We start from the raw sequence: 19364 nt of genomic DNA, 5'->3' as shown, positions 1-19364 counted from the left end.
ATATTATCCCATATGACATTATGGAATGAAAGTATGCAAGCTTTTTCATTTTGATGTTGCCTATGTCTGCTAACACTCGAATTGCAAATACAGATTTGTTAAGGCCTTTCTGCAGTTCTGTGGTATGCTCCTCCCAACTGAATTTATTATCAAGTTGTAATCCCAGGACTTTTAAGACTGTCAACCTCGTATGTATGGTTCCATTTTTCCCCCCCACTTCTTTTCCGCATGTGCACACAATGCAATTGGAGTACGTAGAACTGCTGCGGTTAAATAAGAAGTTGTTGTCAGCCATCTTGAACTTTGACGAAAAATTTGATGACAATGTAATACCCCTTCTAGGGCTACGTCAAAGATCTTTGTCAAATATATTGGACGGAATATTGGATCACATCTTTGATCAAATCTTTGACAAAGAAATTTGATAGTGTAATACCGGCCTAAAACAGATCAACTGTTCACAATTCACATACAAGCTTGTACACTGTGCAGCCTACGTCGAACGATGGACCCTCTATTACCGAGCACACCGATAGATGTCGCTACGGTCAAGCTACCGTGATCCCTTGCGGTGGTAGCCATCCTTGGCAGCCCAGGACTACGAGCGAGGGGCGGGGAGTCTGCAACGTGACGTTTGCACTTTGCATTAAAAGGAAATTTGTTTAAGGGGCTCCGGAACGCCCTATACTTGCAATGTTAAAATAACGCTTATAAATTACATCTTTCCTCACAAAGTATTTGAGGTCGGAAGTTGAACTTTTTACAGATTATTTATTGGAATATGGGCTACAACTTAACACAGGGATTTTACAAAATTTTAGTTCAGTTATTAAAGATGATTTTTTTAAAATTGTAATAAAAATTCACAACATTTTTTTGCAATTTTTTATTTATATATTCAAAAATATACAGTTTTTTGGAAAAAGGCTGTGTTAAGTTATGCAGAAGGTACTGTGTAACATTTACTGAAAGTTTGAAACAAATATGTTTGGAAGGTCCTCAGAAAACATGCAATTAGTATGAGAAAATAAAAGTTTTGGGAATCGAGCGACAAAGATTGGATTAACTTTTTAGTGCATTCCAGGTCCATAGGATGGATTATCTTCATCCTCTGCAAACTCCTCCTCCAGCTTCCTCTTGTTCCTCCTCCTGTTTACTCTTGCTTGTATTTCTAGACTCTTTACAGCCTGTCTGCAGCCCGAAGGCGTTCCTTGTCTAAAGCAAGCATCGCTCGTACCATGTTAGAACCTATCTTCATTCCCATATTTCTAAATACCTTGCACCTTACAATGTTGCCATCATTCAAAGTCGCAACAGCATCATACACACCAAAGTGAAGTGTTTCTATTCCAACAAATACAGTCTTGGGGATTCTCGACCATATAACACTATTTACACTTTCATTGGGGTTTTGAGTTTTTCCGTGAATACACTTTTTCAACAGTTCAGGTGCTGCAAAGTCTCTGAAAATAGGTTTTATCACCTCCATTATTGCATGAGGCAGACTATGCTTATGAGTGTACACTTCACCAGTTAGCAATCCTTTGTTATATTTACACCAACTGTCTTCTTCTTTGGGACACAAGCTATGTTGGGGATTTTTATCGGTTGAAGAAGTATGAAAAAAAAGAGCCCAAACAGCCTTCTTCATTTCGTCGACACTTTGTGTATTTTGCCTAATAGCCATTCCATAATAGTTCTGTATTTTGTCAATTACACCGTCAGTTAACCTTCCCTTCCCATCCAACCCTTTACCACCACAGAGTTTTTGTTTTTTGTACGAAGCTTTCAGTCGCCGAAGTCTTGTTCCCATTCGCTTCTGTACGTGTCCAATACACTCAAATTTCTGCACTACAACATCATCGCCATAGGGCTTCAGTCCTTGAACATGTTTGAAACTTTTAGAATCACCATCACCAAGGTAATTAACATATCGCACTTTATCACACGCCTCAGAACGCTGGAATATACTGGCAACACCAGCCACTTCCATTCCTCCACTACTGCCACTATAGTTAGCTTTGCAATTATTTTCATGTGTACCTTTATATTTTTGTGGACATCTACAATACTTTGATATTACTGCTACATCTAAAACTTTCCCTGTATACATACTGGTGGCAGATACTACACCATGAAGAGATGTGTGTCCCCGTTTATGCCAGGTACCATCGAACGCTGCAGTCAAATCTCTGTTACCATTATTTACCATTACTGCCTCTTCCACAGCGTTCTTCATAGATTCTATACAGACATCTTCTACTTTAGACCCTATTAATTTATTATAGGTCGTAAACTTGGTTGGGGGATTTGGAAGATTCATGATGCCACAGAAAATTGCACCTGCAGTAGCACCCTTACCAACTGAACACAAGGAATAAACAAATCTAATGTTGTGTTCGTAGATTTTGCTACCATTTTCTTCAGTTGCAGTTACTGCGACACTGTTCCAAAAGGTGGTCATGTATGAACACTTATCACATTTCAGTTGTATTTCACTAGCAAGTCCTACGTGCTTTATTATGGAGAGTTCCAGACCAACTTCACTACAATGAATACATCTTACACAGTTTGAAAAAATTCCTTTGAGAACCGACATATCAAATATTTCATTCACATCCGATTCGCCCATAAAACATTCATAGTTTTCACTCATTGAACCAAGCTTCTTCTGTGAAGTATTTTCTTTCCCACTTTGACTGCTATGGGCAGGTGTACTTGAGAGGTTAGATTCACTCACTTGGTTATCGTCTTTATTGTTTACAGTAATAACACATACCCTTGGCTTTCCAACATTTCTCCTTTTCTTAAAAGCCTTCAGAGGATTTCTAATAACTTTACTTTTACTCATTATTATACTCCAACAAAACAGAGACTCAAGAAACAGAATTAATTACGAATATTTTCGAGATAACGACAGAGTAAATAAACATGAAACAACCGACAATCACACCAGCGATATATATTGAACCATCACAGGTTGGCCACAACACATACTTTATCTCACATCACTAAAATGTACCTGATGAACACGGACGTTAATAATAACACCATTTGACAGCAGTTTAACAGCGCCACAGTGGGTCACGCCCATGTAGAACACATTTCAAAAAAAAAAATTTAAAAATAGTTGTAGTCTTCGGAATTGAATAAATTATATATCTATTAAAAGGTAATAGTCTGCAGATTCAGAAAACGCAAAAAAGTAAAAATTGAACTTTTCATGATTTTGAGCCTTTCTGGAGCCCCTTAACCGTTAGCTACTACGGATGTTGACAGGAACACAATTACTCTGGATGGGTCTCTCAGACCTCCTCTTTATTTGTTATGTATAAAACCATTGTCCTGGTGAATATATACAAGGTGGTTCATTGATAGTGACCGGCTCAAATATCTCACGAAATAAGCATCAAATGAAAACACTACAAAGGACGAAACTTGTCTAGCTTAAAGGGGGAAACCAAATGGCGCTATGGTTGGCCCGCTAGATGGCGCTGCCATAGTCAAACGGATATCAACTGCGTATCTTTAAAAATAGGAACCCCCATTTTTATTACATATTCGTCTAGTACGTAAAGAAATATGAATGTTTTAGTTAGACCACTTTTTTTGCTTTGCCGGCCGGAGTGGCCGAGCAGTTCGAGGCGCCAAAGTCTGGAATCGCACGACCGCTACGGTCGCAGGTCCGAATCCTGCCTAGGGCATGGATGTGTGTGATGTCCTTGGGTTAGTTAGGTTTAAGTAGTCCTAAGTTCTAGGGGACTGATGACTTCAGAAGTTAAGTCCCATAGTGTTCAGAGCCATTTTAACCTTTTTTTTCACTTTGTCATAGATGGCGCTGTAATAGTCACAAATGTATAAGTACGTGGTATCACGTAACATTCGGCCAGTGTTTACGGTATTTGCTCCGTGATACATTACCCGTGTTAAAATGGACCGTTTACCAGTTGCGGAAAAGGTCGACAGCATGTTGACGTATGGCTATTGTGATCAAAATGCCCAACAGGCGTGTGCTATGTATGCTGCTCGGTATCCTGGACGACATCATCCTACTGTCCGGACTGTTCGCTGGATAGTTACGTTATTTAAGGAAACAGGAAGTGTTTAACCACATGTGAAACGTCAACCACGACCTGCAACAAAAGATGATGCCCAAGTATGTTTAAGCTGCTGTCACAGCTAATTCGCACATCAGTAGCAGACAAACTGCGCGAGAATCGAGAATCTCAAAAACGTCGGTGTTGAGAACACTACGTCAACATCGATTGCACCCATACTATATTTCTATGTATCAGGAATTGCATGGCGACGACTTTGAACATAGTGTATAGTTCCCCCTCTAGGCATGAGAGAAATTACGGGACAATGACAGACTTTTTGCACGTGTGCTATTTAGCGACGAAGCGTCATTCACCAACAGCAGTAACGTAAACCGGCATAATATGCACTATTGGGCAACGGAAAATCCACGATGGCTGCGACAAGTGGAACATCAGCGACCTTGGTGGGTTAATGTAGGGTGCGGCATTATGGGAGGAAGGATAATTGGCCCCTATTTTATCGATGGCATTCGAAATGGTGCAATGTATGCTGATTTCCTACGTAATGTTCTACCGATGTTACTACAAGATGTTTCACTGCATGACAGAATGGCGATGTACTTCCAACACGATGGATGTCCAGCACATAGCTCACGTGCGGTTGAAGCGGTATTGCATAGCATATTTCATGACAGGTGGATTGGTCGTCGAAGCACCATACCGTGGCCCGCACGTTCACTGGATCTGACATCCTCAGATTTCTTTGTGTGCGGAAAGTTGAAGGATATTTGCTATCGTGATCCACCGACTACATGTGACAACACGCGTCAGCGCATTGTCAATGCATGTGCGAACATTACGGAAGGCGAACTACTCGCTGTTGAGACGAATGTCGTTACACATATTGCCAAATGCATTGAGGTTGATGGACATCATTTTGAGCATTTATTGCATCAATGTGGTATTTACAGGTAATTACACTGTAACAGCATGCGTTCTCAGAAATGATAAGTTCACCAAGTTACATGTATCACATTGGAACAACCGAAAAAAAATGTTCAAACGTACCTACGTCCTGTATTTTAATTTAAAAAACCTACCTGTTACCAACTGTTCGTCTAAAATTATGAGCAATATGTTTGTGACTATTACAGCGCCATCTATCACAAAGCGAAAAAAGTGGCCCAACTAAAACATTCATATTTCTATAGGCACTACACGAGTTTGTAATAAAATATGGGGGTTCCTCTTTAAAAAAAACGCAGTTGATATCCATTTGGCCTATGGCAGTGCCATCTAGCGGGCCAACTATACCGCCATCTGGTTTCCCCCTTCGTTCTTTGTAGATTTTAGTTTGACGTTTATTCGTGAGATATTTGGCCCCGGTTACAATCAATGGACCCCCTGTATTTTCCTGTTGTTTGCTACACTTCTTGGAAACAGACTTTATCGATATTTGAATTTTTTAAACAATGCAGAATTTAAAACGCTTTGAAGACTAAAACACAGCAAAGTTTATTTTTATTTTATGTATTACTGAGATAACAGCACATTGTGTATTATACTGGGTACCTAGAAACGATGGAGAGGCTTCGTCCCGCCGTAGCCCTCAGTGGTTAACAACCTCACAACCGGCCACAGCAGTCCATCCACCCCACCCCCACACCAAACCTAGGGTTATTGTGTGGTTCGGCTCCCAGTGGAACTCACCGGGAACGACCAGATGAGTGAAACTCCATTTGCGCAGCAATCGCCGACATAGTGCAACTGAGGTGGAATACGGGGAACCAGCCCGCATTTGGTGAGAGAGATGGAAAACGGCCTTAAAAACTATCCACAGGCTCGACACTAATCCGCCGGGCGGATTCGTGTCAGGAACCGGCACGCCTTCCCGCATAGCTAACCGGGCGGACTAACAGCACATACACTACTGGCCATTAAAATTGCTACACCAAGAAGAAATGCAGATGATAAACGGGTATTCTTTGGACAAATCTATTATACTAGAACTGACATGTGATAACATTTTCACGAAATTTGGGTGCATAGATCTTGAGAAATCAGTAGCCAGAACAACCACCTCTGGCCGTAATAACGGCCTTGATACGCCTGGGCATTGAGTCATACAGAGTTTGGATGGCGGGTACAGGTACAGCTGCCCATGCAGCTTCAACACGATACCACAGTTCATCAAGAGTAGTGACCGGCGTATTGTGACGAGCCAGTTGCTCGGCCACCATTGACCAGACGTTTTCAATTGCTGAGAGATCTGGAGAATGTGCTGGCCAGGGCAGCACGCGAACATTTTCTGTATCCAGAAAGGCCCATACAGGACCTGCAACATGCGGTTGTGCATTATCTTGCTGAAATGCAGGGTTTCGTAGGAATCGAATGAAGGGTAGAGCTACGGGTCGTAACACATCTGAAATGTAACGTCCACTGTTCAGAGTGCTGTCAATGCGAACAAGAAGTGACCAAGACGCGTAACCAATGGCACCCCATGCCATCACGCCGGGTGATACGCCAGTATGGCGATGACGAATACATGCTTCCAATGTGCGTTCACTGTGATATCACCAAACACGGATGCGACCATAGTGATGCTATAAACAGAACTTGGATTCATCAGAAAAAATGACGTTTTGCCATTCGTGCACCCAGGTTCGTCGTTGAGTACACCATCGCAGGCGCTCCTGTCTGTGATGCAGCGTCAAGGGTAACCGCAGCCACGGTCTCCGAGCTGATAGTCCATGCTCGTGCAAACGTCGTCGAACTGTTCGTGCAGATGGTTGTTGTCTTGCAAACGTCCCCATCTGTTGACTCAGGGATCGAGACGTGGCTGCACGATCCGTTACAGCCATGCAGATAAGATGCCTGTCATCTCAACTGCTAGTGATACGAGGCCGTTGGGATCCAGCACGGCGTTCCGTATTACCCTCCTGAACCCACCGATTCCGTATTCTGCTAACAGTCATTGGATCTCGAGCAACGCAAGCAGCAATGTCACGATACGATAAACCACAATCGCGATAGGCTACAATCTGACCTCTATCAAAGTCGGAAACATGATGGTATGCATTTCTCCTCCTTACACAAGGCATCACAATAACATTTCACCAGGCAACGCAGGTCAATTGCTGTTTGTGTATGAGAAATCGGTTGGAAACTTTCCTCATGTCAGCACGTTGTAGGTCTCGCCACCTTCGCCAGCATTGTGTGAATGCCCTGAAAAGCTAATCATTTGCATACCACAGCATCTTCTTCCTATCAGTTAAATTTCGCCTCTGTAGCACATCATCTTTGTGGTGTAGGAATTATAATGGCCAGTAGTGTAGTTGTCTCTACTCGGGTGCGTCACTTATCTGATGACCACGTGTGCAGCGTAGCAGATGCTGGGCAGCGAGCGCTCCATTGTCCTTCGATCAGATGCCGTGTTGCAAATCAAACTGCTGCGGGACGACATGACTACATTTCAAATATAAGTAAATAAATTTTGTATTCACCCATGTCACGCGTGGAGACGCTGGAAACTGCCTGCCATTATTTTCCACACATTTCTGACATCTACTCACGAAATTATTAATCACACAATGTAATTCTCTCTGAGATATTGACTTAATTGATTCGCAGATATTATCTTTGACTTCCTCTGTCGTGTGGAGATTTGCTGTATACACTCTGTCCTTCACTGTACCCCACAAATAAAAATCACACGAAGTTAAATTAGGACTTCTAGCGGGCCAGATATTGTTACTAATCTCTCTTTCATCGAACACATCGTGAATTGCTTGCAAAGAAACATTGGGCGTATGAGCCCTTGCCGAATGCTGTTGAAAAAAATGCGAAGCTTCATTCTCTTCACTCATTTCATTAAACACGGTCGCAAAATAATTACCACATATATTTGACTTTTAACTGTGTCATTAAAAAAAATGGGCCTATTATTCTGTCACGACTAACTGCACACCACACTCCTATTTTATAATCTTGAAGAGGCCCTTCAATACACACAACAGGTATATTTGCACTCCAGTGTCGACAGTTTAGGGGATTAACATGCCTGTGTAAATGGAACCAAGCCTCATCTGAAAACAGAATGAGGTAAGAATCCATTTCACCATCATGCAGTTGTTTTAAAACCCATTCGCAAAACTTAACACTGAGTGCAGGATCATCAGTTCGAAGTTTTGTACTACTGATGCTTTGTAGGGTCTTAGCCCAAACAGATTAGCACCTCTTTGTATAGAGGTGTACAATATTTGTGTTTATTGTGAAACACGTCTAGAGACTTTTTAAGAGAAATTTTCAGGCAGTATGCAATGTCATCGACAAGTGCCTCTGCGAGCACTGTATGTGGTCGTTTACGCTTCTTGTCTTGAACACTTCCCGTTTCACGAAATGTATTAACTAATTTGTGAACTGCGTCACAACTCATAAGTCGAACACCTGGAAACTTCTGTTCAAACAATCTCCAAACAGTATCAGCGAACTCTGTACACACATACGAATCGTAAATAAACACTCGTGGAATTCATTAATTCGCTCTTGCCATTGCTGCATTCGCAAACGTAATTATTACACTTTTGATGCCTGTTTCACTGCTCGAATAATACTGGCCGACTGACAAACTGTATCTGCAATCAGCTTTGAGCTTACTACTCATCGTTTCATCTTTCTCCGAGACTTTTCAGACTTTGTTGCTGCCCAGGCAGCTACAAGACAATGTTGAGTTACTTTGTTCATATGTTAGTTAGCGGTTTCTATTTTCTCCATCGAAAACATCTTTCTGTTCTCACCGAAGAAGTACGCTTCTCCACCGCTAGTGCATGTCACATCTTCATCACTTTGTCTCCTTCTCCGAATTAGTATCGTGATCATACTGAGGCGCTCTGGAACACCCACATCAGTAGTAGAGGGACTAAGTATGTGTCACCCCACTCTCCATTGTTGCCAAATTTATTCAAGATGGCGGCGAAGACGTCATCCAAGATGGCGGCATGTAGGCTTGGTAACATCGCATGACATCATCCAAGATGGCAGATTTTTGCGGGAAAATCGGCCAATTGTGCTATGTCAACTAACCTAAGCCTCCAAAAGATAAAATGGCGGGAAGTTTGAATTCCAACAGGATAATACATGCAAAAACCGTACTTGTCTCGATTATTATTGATTATCATTCATTAACATTCATTATCATTAATTGTCATTTATTATCATTCATTATCATTTATTATTACTTTATTATTATTATTATTATTATTATTATTATTATAGGCCTACCTCCACTAGAAAATTGCGCCTAATTCAAATTCCAACACGATATTGTCTCGAAAACTGTACTTCTATTTATTATTATCATTTATTATTTATTCAAGATGTCCGATTTTCTCGGTGAGAAAGTCATTTTCCTTACATCCATAGCAAAAATCTATCACAAGTTCAAATACCAACACCATAATTGATCACACCTACGAGCTTTCCCCGTCACTTATCTTTTTTCACTAGTAGCCTATCATAATCGTGTCAAATAATAAACTGCACTTGTAGTAACGTAAGTCATGTCCTTTGATTTTGCAGGGGGGGGGGGGGGGGGGGAGGGACTGAAGACTTTATTCCAAGCAGTACAGTCATTACTTGTTCTCCAATACAGTCAGGACACACATCTTTGATATCGCACCACGACGTCCGCGCTCCAACTGAATTAGTTCAAATCCTCGCCACCCCCTGGCCAGCGCGCGGAGACACTGCCGACGCATGTCACTTGAGGCGGCCGGCCACTCGCGCTGGGGGTGAGCCCAGCGTTCGCTGGACACGCTGGAACTTGGCGAGATTGACGTCACAGCGGCCCCTTGTCCGCTCACCACTTATATTCGTCGCCTCCGCACGTTTCCCGCCAAAATTGTTTGCCTCGGAGCTGAATCACACAACGGTCGGCTGTTCCCTGCTACACTTTTGGCGCCAAAGTTGTTTTCCTGGGCACGTGTCCCCGTGCGAGCGAGAATGCAGTGCTACACTTTTGGCGGCAAAGTTTGCTCGACAGTGGAATCCGCCATTACTATATAACAGCACGTTTGGTCCGCACTAGAACACTCGCTAATTGACTCTCCCTCGCGCGTGCGAAATTACTGTACAATCGCTGCGCCGCCGCCCCGCTTACGTCACACACCCTCCATACACGCGATGGACATAGTCTTCTGTAAATACCTTAGTAAATTCGATTTGGATTTCAATCATATTAAATAATTCAATTTACAACTTCATATACGTATGCAAAGGTGTTCAACTACCTAATTTCAACTACTTTTCGAGGACCAGACAGCCACATCTCCTTAGGCACCAGCGCCAAGTTTGAAATCTGCCAGTAAGCAAAGCTCACTTCTGCTTTCTCTACCAACCTAACAAAATTGTTGTAAATAAAGAGCACTTGTACTAACCTCAGCAACCCGACCGCCACATCTTCCTAGGAACCAGCACAAAGTTGAAATCTGCCATTAAACAAAGCTCACTGGCGCTTGCGCCACCAACCTAAGACAATTGTTGCAAACAAAGCTCATCACCGCTAAACTAAGCCACCTGCACTCAACCTCTTTGTACACGTTTCGGGTAAAAGGACTCACCCTGTACTAGGCCCATGGATGGAGGAACCAATTTACTTTATTTAGGAATGGAGTATATGTATCACATCGACTTGCTCCACACCATACAGGCCTGCAAAACACTCCTACATAACTCATTTATAATGCTCTAGACATACGCTTGCTAATGTCTTGCGAAGTGCTCGTAAATAATGCAAAACATTTACGTCCAAATAGCCAAACAACTGCTAATTTCCGGAAATAATTTCAGTGCATAGGCTGATGGAAGGAGGAACGAGTGTACTTTATTTATTTGCGACATATCTTTTTGAAACTTTTACTTCTCATAGGTTTCGATATGTAAGGCTGACATAAGGCAGTTTCTGAACTCCAGTAGTGCACTACACTTGGCAACACAACCACACCCATCAAGATATTCATTCCAATCCAGACCTGTAACTCATCTACAGATAAATTCGTCCAGTTATTTGTTGACTCACTCACAGTCTGACCAGATTGGAGTTTTTGCGTAAAAACCGCTCAGACTGCACTGTGCTGCTCGGGGAAGTAATGGAGGACTGCACTCTATTTATTTGGAGCCCCTTTTATTTAGTCGTGGAGTATATTTGTCACAAAAGACCAGCACTGATCCAGCTGTGGTCATCTCACACAGGCCACAAAGATGTAAACAACTCCTAATTTCACCACACAATAGCAAACAGCTCTTAAATAATACAGTACACAATATCCGCAGACGAGCTCCGTACTCTTAAACTATCCAAATAAAGCACAGCACAGTGCACAGACATGCTCGCAAAATAGTGCAACAGACGCGCCCAAACACCCCCAGCTGCCAAACCGACCAAAAGTCTCTGCTTGTTCCCCCCCAAACATGATCACAACACAGTCGCATACGCTCCTAACACCGGGGAAATTGATATCGCCTATGCACCTTAGATTACGCTCCAAGGCAGGCGGGAGAAAGGGTTCCAGAGCCTCCACCCAATTTGCTTTCGCGCTCGCTCGTGACAGCCGACCAGAAAGGGCAATTCACGCGCCGTAATCTCTGGAAAACCGTACTTCTGTTTATTATTATTTATTCAAGATGGTCGATTTTTGCGGCAAGAAAGTCAATTCCCTTACATCCGTAACAAAAGGTCTCTCACAAATTGAAATTTAAACACGATAATCTGTCACACCTGCGAAAAAAAAGAGAGATCAATTGGGACCATGTGCACTAACCTAAGTCCACCTCATCCTACGAAGTTTGAATTTTTCGCCCTCACTTATTTTTTCACTCCTAAGCTATGAAAATCGCGTCAAATAGTAATAAAGTGCACTTTTACTAACGTAAGTCAGCATCTGTGAATTCGTGGGAAAAGGACTGAAGTCTTTATTTCAAACAGTACCGTCATCACTTGTTTTCCAACAGAGTTAGTACACATTCAAGAGGTCGCAGTCCAGCCGCCACGAGGTCCCCAGTCCAACTGAATTAGTTCATATGGTCGCCGCCGACCCGCACCGGACCGCGCGCCACCACCAAGCTAGCGGTCGCCTCACGTGAAGGTCGTCGGATACGTCAATGCCTGCTGCCGGTCCAGCGGCCGCTCACGTCACAGCCTACTGTCGCCGTCTCGCTTCGCAGGCCCGCGTTGGTCCAGCGATGCAAACATGTTTTCGCGCACAGTGGAGTCCACCCCCACCGACCAGTTGGCGCCAAAGCTGTTCGCTGGACAGGTTGGAACCTGCCGATGCAGCCTTTATAACGGTCGGTCGGTTGATCCAGCACCTGGTTGACAAAGAATGCCCTGCCGCACGTTTGGCGCCAAAGTTTGCTCGAGACTGGAATCCTCCATGACGTCACAACAAGTGCTCCAGCACATACGCTCGCCACGACGTCCCTCGCTAAGTTAATTGATCAGCCGACTCTCATTATTCAATCCACATTCTGCACTTACCTAATCGAAGATCGTCGCGAAAACACACGCCCGTACACGTGAGCCTTCGCGCGCGCCGAGCTTAGTACCTCCGCAAGTGAATGGAACAAAATTCCCATGACTACTTAATTAAATGGTTCAAATGGCTCTGAGCACTATGGGACTTAACTACTGTGGTCATCATTCCCCTAGAATTTAGAACTACTTAAACCTAACTAACCTAAGGACATCACACACATCCATGCCCGAGGCAGGATTCGAACCTCCGACCGTAGCAGTCGCGCGGTTCCGGACTGCGCGCCTAGAACCGCTAGACCACCGCGGCCGGCCTACTTAATTAAATTGATCAATTAATTAACCTCTCTGATGCAGAAAACTTCCACGTTCACCTAGACCAGGAATCAGTTTTCACCAGTGCCACCCCCACCTGGACTTGGAATGAAATAGTTAAAGTCCCTACCGACCACCACGGCCCCTTACCGACCCATGTTCGTCGGCTAACATGTACTAATGTGTACTGCCGTTTACTAACGAGCACCAACCTACATTAACGTATATCACATTTTTTCTATTCAAATGAGGCAAGTTTGAATTCTGATGGTCAGTTCATGTTTCACTACCTACACAAGAAAATTGTGGCAAACGAAGCCACTAAACTGTCACCTGTCAGGATTCAAAATCGTCTGCTTTGCCTCTCTCACACACCACGAGCGCGAGACCGCCCACCTCACAGCCTCACAGCGTCGGACATACTCCTCTGTAAATATTCTAGCTAAACTATGGCCCGAATACTGTTGTTCAATCCACACGGTCTAGGACATGGCCAGAGCACACCCCTAGTACCTAAGCCGAGAACATCGCTCGCCCCACCTGAAGTTAACCGCTGAGAGGCGGAGATATGGTGCAATCACATCCCTCGCGCTCTCGCACCTACTTGCCTCAGCAATTCGATCTAACAAAACCTCCAAGTAGAGAAAATAATAACCAACTCGAACTTTCTCATATTCTATATCGTCCCACAAATACTTAACGTACATTTTATATAGGCATCGAGGCCCGCATCTCGTGGTCGTGCGGTAGCGTTCTCGCTTCCCACGCCCGGGTTCCCGGGTTCGATTCCCGGCGGGGTCAGAGATTTTCTCTGCCTCGTGATGGCTGGGTGTTGTGTGCTGTCCTTAGGTTAGTTAGGTTTAAGTAGTTCTAAGTTCTAGGGGACTTATGACCACAGCAGTTGAGTCCCATAGTGCTCAGAGCCATTTGAACCATATGGGCATCGAGTACATCTATCAATCTCAAACAAAAAACACTCGTCATTACGGACCTGGTGTCATGTTGCACAGTCGGCAGACCCGCAAACAGCTCCTAATTTCAGTGCACAATATTAAACTGCTCCTAAATAATGCAGTACACATAACTCTAAACATCATCAGTACTCGTAATCTGCCCAAATAATGCACAGCAAAATAACTCAACAGACGCACGCAATCAACCTGTCCCACACTAAATCACACGTCCGACAGCTCTCAATTCACTCAAAGGTCTCTGTTTGACCCATCAAACACGACTTGATGACAGCCGCATTCACACCTAACACCTGAGAAATTCATATCACCTAGACCCCGAACATGACTATCCAAGCCAGACTGCGCGCGTCGTCTGTCACCGTCCTAACACAGTGCGGTCCAACACACATTCCATTGCTTGCCGGCCTATTCGCGACACATCTCGACCTTTACGTCTGTTGTCAGAAGAGCCGAGAGCGAGTTCACACACACACACATCCCAGTGCTGCAATCCCCTTACAATCTAAAACGATCATCATACTATGTAAAAACCTCTCCGAAATCGTATAGTGGCCCCCGGAAATAGTTAACGCTCGCTTTCGTGTTTTCTTAGCTTATTTTAAATTCAAATTCTTACCCTAACAGAACTTGTTCACCAAAATAATACTGAATGCGCTCCTAACCTCATACCCTTCCAGCTCTCAACATACGCAAAAGTTCTCAACCCTCCTATATCCCAGAACAACCGATTAATCATTCTTATTCCTTTTTCTCGAATTTACAGGGCTAATTTCCTAAGGACCCGTTATCGAAGTACCATCCTGCTTTTCTTTCTGAGGCTTTCTGTGCTTACTTTTACAGAGATCGCTAAATTACCTCCACAGCCCCCTCAATTTATATATACACACACACACACACACGCACACACAGTCATCCTCTCTACTCACCCCATAACATAAGCAATACTAACAATACAATCCATTATATACAAACCCTACACAATGTAAGCAACAGTAACTTTACAATACCGACTATATGCCCCAATGCTCTCCATTCCTAAGGAAGCGCTGTGAACCTGCTCTTTCTTTCTACACACGTGACACTCATTGGTAATCAGCCCTTCGGACAGAAGTCCCTCACATAATTGGTCCACAATTTCGGCGATCGCTTCCCCTCAACACAAATGCGTCACTTTCTCTTCTTCCTTGCCTTCTCGCCACACTCAGACTACAAGAACACACAAAGATTTTTCGAAGTACAGCATCCTGTAAACCACTGAGTAACTAGAAACAAACAGACCAAAAAATGATATTCTCACTCTCGAATACCGAAGTCGTTGATGTCATTATACTTACAGTTAAATGTTACGATCGCGGTCTCAATTGACTGGCATTCGACAATGAGCTAAGTATCGGAAATACATTCTCTTGACCCCTGTTACTCTGGAAATATCTCTACCATCCTTACGACTTCCTCTCTCTCTACTCATCACATAACATAAACAATATTAACTTTACAATACCATATATACAGGCGCTACACAATGTATACCACATTAACTTTACAATACAGTATATACACATTTGACACAAAACAGTGTACTTATCCAGTATATCTCTACAGCATGCGAAAAAATTTCCTATTCCTACAGTGTCTATATACCCCAATGCGCTCCAACCTTAGGAAAGCACAGTCAAGCTGTCCGCAGCTGGTGGTCTTGCGGTAGCGTTCTCGCTTCCCGCGCGCGGAGTACCGGGTTCGATTCCCGCCGGGGGCAGAGATTTTCTCTGCCTCGTGATGACTGGGTGTTGTGTTGTCTTTCATAATCATTTCATCCCCGTCGACACGCAAGTCGCCGGAGTGGCGTCAAGTCGAAAGACTTGCACCAGGCGAACGGTTCTAGCCACACGGCATTTCCATTTTTACCGTCAACCTGCTCTTTCTCTCTACAGACCCGACACTCAGAGCTAATCTTCCCTCTTACATCAACGGACCTATGTCACCCTCAGAACTCTTTTTACACATTCAGTATCATCCCCTACCTCAGCACAAACACCGTACTGTCTCTCCTTCCTCGTCTGTTCGCTTTTCCACAAACAACCTCAGACTCACAGACTGCAAGAACACATGTACTTTCCCCCATAACATTACACGATTTTAGCTGTACTTCTCAATATCATGCACTAGGCTACACCCTACCGATCACTAGTTCATCATTATTCCCAAGATATAGACTTCAAATTAATTCTCTACAAACGCCGAACTTCATCCATGTGCAGCATGCTGTAAACCACTGACTAACTAGAAACAAACATACGCAAAATGATATTTCCACTCTCGAATACCGGTCCCAGTCATGTAACGTATTCGAGATCTTGGCTATAATTTACACGTCAACTAAGGTCTGTCCCAGGTCTAGAGAACAGACAAGCGTGTATCCAACACACCACAATCGATCTTCACTCAACTAAATAAAGGAAGCAAATGTGCAGAAGTAGTCAACCGAACAATCTACATCCCATCGAATAACACTCCAACCCTAATCAATCATATTCTCAAATTCTGACTTGATCACCAAAGCACGTACTATTACTTCGCTACTCGGTCGTCTAGAGGACATCAAAGTTAACTCTTACAGATCGATACACTCCAACAGGTCTCTGCATTCGGACAGCTGCTCCAGTTATTTATTATCATTTATGATCATTTATTATTATTTATTATTCATTATTATTTATATCATGCGCGTGTGTTCGCGACGAGGTCCGGAGTCCAACAGGGTTAGTACACATCGCCACCAGCAGAAGGCCTCATTCAAGATGTCCGATTTTGGTTGGGAGTTTGAATTTTGGCGGAAGGTCATACAATTCGTTTACCTAACAAAAATGGCTCCAAGTTCAACTGTGTTTAGCTCCTATCACAAGCACCAGAGCGGTCTGTCATCACGTCAGATGATTGCGCAATTACCATTATTCAAGATGCCGAGCAGACGAATATACTTACGCTTCACCTCTCTTGACTGAATAGAGCTTTCCTAGTCCTAACCCCTCCAAGTGCACCACATTTCTCGAGATGTAACCAAGTCTTGGTGCTTAGCACGCCATATCGATCTCAAAGTGCCTTAATTTAATAGCATACAGTTAAGATGAACAAGAATGGAGTGATACTTATACGCAACTTAGTTCGACACATTTTTACGTAAAACAACCAATGTATCATGTGTAAAATATCGTAGCTGCATACGACTAGAACACAGGCTATATCACGTGACTAAAGCTTCCAGACAGAACACTGAAAAAAAAAATCGACCTTCAGCAACTTGTCTTTCTCCAGAATAAATGAGTCAACGTTTAAATCCTACCTAGTTACAGCTCTGTCTCAATCGATCATCCCGTACACTCTCTGTAAACCTTTAACACAAAGGTGAGTAAGTTCAGTCGTGAATGATTCTCTGCTCTGGGACCGAGCAGAGACTTTTGGTCGGTTTGGCAGCTGGGGTTGTTTGGGCGCGTCTGTTGCACTATTTTGCGAGCATGTCTGTGCACTGTGCTGTGCTATATTTAGATATTTTAAGAGTACGGAGCTCGTCTGCGGATATTGTGTACTGTATTATTTAAGAGCTGTTTGCTATTGTGTGGTGAAATTAGGAGTTGTTTACATCTTTGTGGTCTGTGTGAGATGACCACAGCTGGATCAGTGCGGGTCTTTTGTGACAAATATACTCCACGACTAAATAAAAGGGGCTCCAAATAAATAGAGTGCAGTCCTCCATTACTTCCCCGAGCAGCACAGTGCAGTCTGAGCGGTTTTTACGCAAAAACTCCAATCTGGTCAGACTGTGAGTGAGTCAACAAATAACTGGACGAATTTATCTGTGGATGAGTTACAGGTCTGGATTGGAATGAATATCTTGATGGGTGTGGTTGTGTTGCCAAGTGTAGTGCACTACTGGAGTTCAGAAACTGCCTTATGTCAGCCTTACATATCGAAACCTATGAGAAGTAAAAGTTTCAAAAAGATATGTCGCAAATAAATAAAGTACACTCGTTCCTCCTTCCATCAGCCTATGCACTGAAATTATTTCCGGAAATTAGCAGTTGTTTGGCTATTTGGACGTAAATGTTTTGCGTTATTTACGAGCAGTTTGCAAGTCTGTAGGTTAGGCTATGAGTTATTTTTAACTGTTTATAATTAGCAAGCGTGTATCTAGAGCATTATAAATGAGTGATGTAGGAGTGTTTTGCAGGCCTGTATGGTGTGGAGCAAGTCGATGTGATATATATACTCCATTCCTAAATAAAGTAAATTGGTTCCTCCATCCATGGGCCTAGTGCAGGGTGAGTCCTTTTATCCGATACGTGTACAAAGAGGTTGAGTGCAGGTGGCTTAGTTTAGCGGTGATGAGCTTTGTTTGCAACAATTGTCTTAGGTTGGTGGCGCAAGCGCCAGTGAGCTTTGTTTAAAGGCAGATTTCAACTTTGCGCTGGTTCCTAGGAAGACATGGCGGTCGGGTTGCTGAGGTTAGTACAAGTGCCCTTTCTTTACAACAATTTTGTTAGGTTGGTAGAGAAAGCAGAAGTGAGCTTTGTTTACTGGCAGATTTCAAACTTGGTGCTAGTTCCTAAGGAGAGGTGGCTGTCTGGTCCTCGAAAAGTAGTTGAAATTAGGTAGTTGAACACCCTTGCATACGTATATGAAGTTGTAAATTGAATTATTTAATATGATTGAAATCCAAATCGAATTAAGTGCTTAGGTATTTACAGAAGACTATGTCCGTCGCGTGTATGGAGGGTGTGTGACGTGGGGTGGCGGCACGGCAATTGTACAGTTGTTACGTGCGCGCGAGAGAGAGTCAATTAGCGAGTGTTCTAGTGCGGACCAAACGTGCTGTTATACAGTCATGGTGGATTTCACTGTCGAGCAAACTTTGCCGCCAAAAGTGTGGCACTGCATTCTCGCTCGCACTGGGACACGTGGTGGCCGGTGAGCAGTCGGCATCGACAGGTTTGATCATGCCCAGGGAAACAACTTTGGCGCCAAAAGTGTAGCAGGGAACAGCCGACCGTTGTGTGATTCAGCTCCGAGGCAAACAATTTTGGCGGGAAACGTGCGGAGGCGACGAATACACGTGGTGAGCGGACAAGGGGCCGCTGTGACGTCAATCTCGGCAAGTTCCAGCGTGTCCAGCGATCGCTGGGCTCGCCCCCAGCGCGAGTGGCTGGCCGCCTCAAGTGACATGCGTCGGCAGTGTCTCCGCGCGATGGCCAGGGGGTGGCGAGGATTTGAACTAATTCAGTTGGAGCGCAGATGTCGTGGTGACTGCACTGCGATATCAAAGATGTGTGTGCTGACTGTGTTTGAGAACAAGTGATGACCGTACTGCTTGAAATAGTCTTCAGTCCCTTCCCCCCTGCAAAATCAAAGGACGTGACTCACGTTACTATAAGTGCACTTTATTATTTGACGCGATTATGATAGGCTACCAGTGAAAAAAGATAAGTCACGGAGAAAGCTCGTAGGTGTGATCAA

The sequence above is a fragment of the Schistocerca serialis genome, chromosome 4 (genome assembly GCF_023864345.2).
Source record: "Schistocerca serialis cubense isolate TAMUIC-IGC-003099 chromosome 4, iqSchSeri2.2, whole genome shotgun sequence".
In the NCBI taxonomy this organism is placed as follows: domain Eukaryota; kingdom Metazoa; phylum Arthropoda; class Insecta; order Orthoptera; family Acrididae; genus Schistocerca; species Schistocerca serialis.
The sequence above is the reverse complement of the archived record's forward strand: the minus strand, read 5'-3'. Positions refer to the sequence as shown.